Genomic DNA, 4780 nt, shown 5'->3' with positions numbered 1-4780 from the left:
GCACAAAAACATCAAAATTACCACATAAACTGTCCTATATTACATTTTAGACACATTCTAGACAGTTTATCAGCTAAAAATAATTAATTTTGGGGTAAGTTACTTTTTAAGTTACCATGCATTTTCTTAATCTGGTTATAACTTTAAACTTCAGTCTTTAAACAAAAAGCAGCACACTCCCCGCTTGATATAATCACATTATATCACAACAAACAATATTACAACATGTTTAAACTCACTTGGTTATTTAGCATCAAATGACAATCACTGGGTTTCTGAAAGTAAAACAATAATCTCTGAAACTGGTCTTAAGAATACTTTAACAGTGCCGTTTTGTACAATCCGTACTTCTACTTTGCGGACTCTTGTGTCTCTGCTGGTAAAAGTCCTCACCACCAGTCCCATGGGCCACTCGTTCCTGCTAGCCTGAGAGTCTTTTAGCAGAACCGCATCTCCTTCTTTGACATTAGGTCTGGTTTCCGTCCATTTACGGTGACTTTGTAAAGTGGGCAAATATTCTCATTTCCACCTTTTCCAAAAGGTGTTATCAAGGTGTTGCACATGTTTCCACTGTTTTCCAAACAGCTGTCCTGAAGAAAAGTTTCCAGATGGAGCAGAAACAGCATTCATTTTCTGTGTTAGCAACATTGCTGGAGTGAGTACTGCAGGGCAGTCAGGGTCAGTAGAAATGGGAACAAGAGGTCTTGCATTAATAATTGCCATCACCTCAGCCATAAAGGTGCTTAAGACTTCATGAGTGAGACGTGTTTGTTCCGTTTGTTAGAGCATTACATCTAGAATGCGCCTGGCGATTCCTATGAAGCGCTCCCAGGATCCTCCCATGTGAGAAGCATGAGGGGGGTTAAAAGTCCAAATATATCCTCTCTCATGCAGGTACTTCTGTACAGAAGTGTTTTCTTTCTCCAAGTCTAGTTCCTTACAAGCTCCTATAAAATTTGTCCCTCTGTCTGAACGCAGAAACTTGGCTGGGCCACGAATGGAGAAGAACATTCTTAATGCATTTATAAAACTGTCAGCAGACATGGTCAATATCAGTTCTATATGCACAGCTCTAGTTGACATGCATGTAAACAACACAGCCCAGTGTTTACTCTGGGCGCAGCCACCTCTTGTGCGACGTGTCACAACAGTCCATAGCCCAAACACATCTAGGCCAACAGAGGTGAAAGGTGGTTCAGGGATGAGTCTGTCTGCAGGTAAGTTTGCCATTTTCTGAACCTGCATTTTGCCTCGCAGTTTGCGACATGTGACACACTTATGAATGACAGAAGATACAAGGTGCTTACCTCCAACCACCCAGAATCCAGCACCACGGACAGCTCCTTCTGTAATGTGTCTCCCTTGATGGGACACTTGCTCATGGAAGTGTCTTACTAGTAATGTGGCGATGCGGCACTGTTTAATAAAACCCTGCCAGGTCACCATGATTAGTCAGCACAAATAACGTTAGCTTAAAWACTGTATACCTCCTCCTTGTACATCAGTAACGTGACAGATTATCACAAATTTAGGTAACCGTATTTTGCAAAGGTAACGTGAACAATACCTGTTGTTAACTCCGGACGTGTTCGGTACATGCAGCAGTGTTTTTGTTCCGGTGCAGAAACATCGCGTATGTGAAGCGTACTGCACGTTCCCATCTTTTCTGTTTAGTTTTAAATGTTCCCATACCTTTTTTTAATTCGTCGTCTTTTGGGCGCTTTGTTTCGGCACTCTTCGTCTTCTTCTAAAGCTAAATATAGCGCTTAGCAAGCATGCATGCGTGACGCATCGACAGTGTAACTTTTAGCAGAAGCGCTAACGTAGTAGCATTGGGTGTAACACAAATAACAGTCCGGGCGGACGAATGTGCGCTGATTATAACAGTTYGTAATGTATTTTTTACGAAGCTTCAAGGCAGATTAATTTGCCTCGAGGATTTTTTGTAATCAAATTACTCTAATTATTCAAGGAATCGTTTCAGCCCTAGACAGGATTTTCTCACATGCTGTGATTGAGATTGAGAGTATTTAATTTATTTACAGTAAAAATGAATGTAAAAGAACTGTACAAGCTTTTTTTTAAACTACGTTACTTTCCAAGTGTTTGAACATGTGTGACTGGTTTTACCAAAACAAGGGATTTTTGTGCAAGGGTGTTGAACAAAGACTCTATGAATATTGTGGCCTCTTGATGGCCCCTTGTGCAGAAAAATCCTAGATCCGTCACTGCCTCAGAGAGAGAGCTTAGGTTTTTCATAGGTACAGCACACTTCTAATTTGTGGGCCCATCGGCCCACGGAGAAAACTCCTGGTAGTCTTGTATACCTGTTCATCCCTGTCACAGCTCCAGTGACTGCTGATGCTTTGACTCTCCACAGCTTCTTTATTTCCTCCTTCAGCCTTTTGTATTTATTAAGTTCCTGGTGCTCCTTCTTTCTAACGTTAGCTGGAAGTTGGCACAGTGGCTAAGTCATACAGCTTTGGTGTGATAATATCAGGCAGGGAATTTGAATCAGTGGCAACCTTGGAAGAACTTTGGTTGCAATAAGATTGAGAGAAAATAATGAGGCGATGCTAGCTCAGACATAACTTGGATTAACAAATTCTCTGTGAGATGTATCAACTGTGGCATTGACAATAAAAGGGAGACAAAATGGAAGTGGCAGACTTGAAGATGTTAAGATTCTATTTAGGAGATAGAAAAATAGGGAATATTAGAAATTAGATCATCAGAGGTATATTACAGATGAACAACTGAGAAATAATTTTAGAATGGCCAGACTAAGATGGTTTGGGCATGACCAGAGGAGGCTTCGTTGGTTTATATTGATTTAAGGATGTTAAAGGTGGTGGTGTTACGCAAAAAAATATTCTGTGAATATAATTTTATAATGCCATTCCCTCAAAAACATACTCAGTGTTGCTTTGACTCATTCTTGCAAGTTTAAAAAATCCTTGAAATCCTTTTTGAAATCCTCGAAGAATGAAAGAAATCCTTGAAGCCATGTGGAGCTGCCTAAACACATGTTGATAATATCACTTGAGTTCCAAGGAGGTACAATTTACACATAGGCAGTGTTATATAACACTTTGACTAAAACTTTTAAAATCGCTGCTTCCTGGTACAGCAGTCGGCTCTGGAAGCGATCGCTTTTTTCTTCCCTTTTTTTTAAGCGAGTGGTTGAAGCAAATGCAGCGTCTGAGCACAAACAAAAACACTCCCACAAACTTCTGACCAATCACACCATACAGTTTGTATGTGTTCTCATGTGGAGGGGGGTGAAAAGTTCGACCTGCGGGTTGCGACAAGAAATGCCGAAATGCCGACAATCCGAACAGAAGGGACACAATTTTCGTCATAAAACTGCGACAGTTCAGCACGATTTCGGCAGTTCGGCAGCAGCATGCTGGAGCCTTGAAGCTGACACACACACACACAGACGCRCGCAGACAGCTGATTTCTCTGTACTCACGGAGCTGTCCAGCTCACCTCTGTTTAAGGTTGAATGATGCTTGATGTCACTTGGTGAACTTGTTTTGTAACAAGTACGGTTCATTTGACAAGACATAGCTGAAAACGGCTCGTGTCGCGTCGGTCACGGTCCTCAAGTCTGGTCTGTTTTTTTTTTGTTTTGTTTTTTTTACTGCCGGCTTTTTGTCAGTTCAGCGGTGGTGATATAAAATCAGTTGGAACGCGGTGCTTTTGAGAAGAATACAGTAAACAAGGCTGACATTTATCCATTTACCATGTTTGCATGAATCACCAAGTTGCACAGATCATTAAAAATAAGGTCTTACACTTACGCGCATATCTGAACAGAACAACCTCTGTCCCTCTCACACAAGCACACACACACCTTAACATTATCAACATTGTTTAACTTTGTGCGTGGAGAAAAAAAAGCCAAGAACATTAGGTAGTGTCGTGGTATGATTTACCAAGAATGCAGAAACATGTTGGAATAAATGCACAGAAAGTCTGCGTGTATGGTCGTCAAAATGACTTAATTCTGAGCAACAACCCAGCGGACAGTCAATCAGGAAATCTGCTGAGTTGTGACTGCCTCGTCAGCGGAAACAGCCAATAATATAACATCATGTTAACATCATGTGACATGCTTATAACCAATCACAGATCGACGAATGTAACTGCCTAACCAATTAACAGGGCTCTCAGTCCAAAGAGTTACCTACTCAGACAAGAGAGGTCAATCCGTTGCTGGAGTCCTGACGTCTGGGGCAAACAGATTAACAGCCGAAAGAAGTTATCATAATATATATGAGTACTGGACAGCATCAAGGTGAAACAGATATAAATAATTAGTCCATAACACTACCTCCTCTTGTAAACAATACTCAAAACCAAACCAAATGGAATAATTATGAAACATCCAAACACAAAAGTATCATCCAACAACAAATACAATGGAGAAATAAGGGAAAAATAGTGCAAGTTAAATGACGACCAACAACATATATATCCAATCAATGTAAGATACAACAGGAAAAAGGCTTAAAAACAAATTAAACATTATTACACATCAGAAGAATCGATGAAGAAAGATATGTCGAAATTTAAAAAACTTAAAAGTCCAAACTCAGACAAGGTATCACAACACAAGTTCTGCCTCCCAGCGAATTTGATTGCGTTAGCCGCTTATGTTCCATCAGAATCTTATCTTGGATAAAGTGTTAACTTAATAACAACTAGTTGTCAATAAATGAACCTTAAGTAATGCAAATTAGGACAATGTGCAGAATTCAGTTCCCACCCCATT

At 40.3% G+C, this 4780-nt stretch overlaps 1 pseudogene; it reads right to left on the bottom strand.

The window, feature by feature from the left end:
- Positions 1–182: 182 nt before the first annotated feature.
- On the bottom strand, positions 183–1487 carry LOC106535205 (uncharacterized; annotated as a pseudogene).
- Positions 1488–4780: the final 3293 nt, after the last annotated feature.

The sequence above is a fragment of the Austrofundulus limnaeus genome, unplaced genomic scaffold (assembly GCF_001266775.1).
Source record: "Austrofundulus limnaeus strain Quisiro unplaced genomic scaffold, Austrofundulus_limnaeus-1.0 Scaffold1385, whole genome shotgun sequence".
In the NCBI taxonomy this organism is placed as follows: domain Eukaryota; kingdom Metazoa; phylum Chordata; class Actinopteri; order Cyprinodontiformes; family Rivulidae; genus Austrofundulus; species Austrofundulus limnaeus.
Note: the sequence above shows the minus strand (reverse complement) of the source record. Positions and strands in the feature narration are given on the sequence as shown.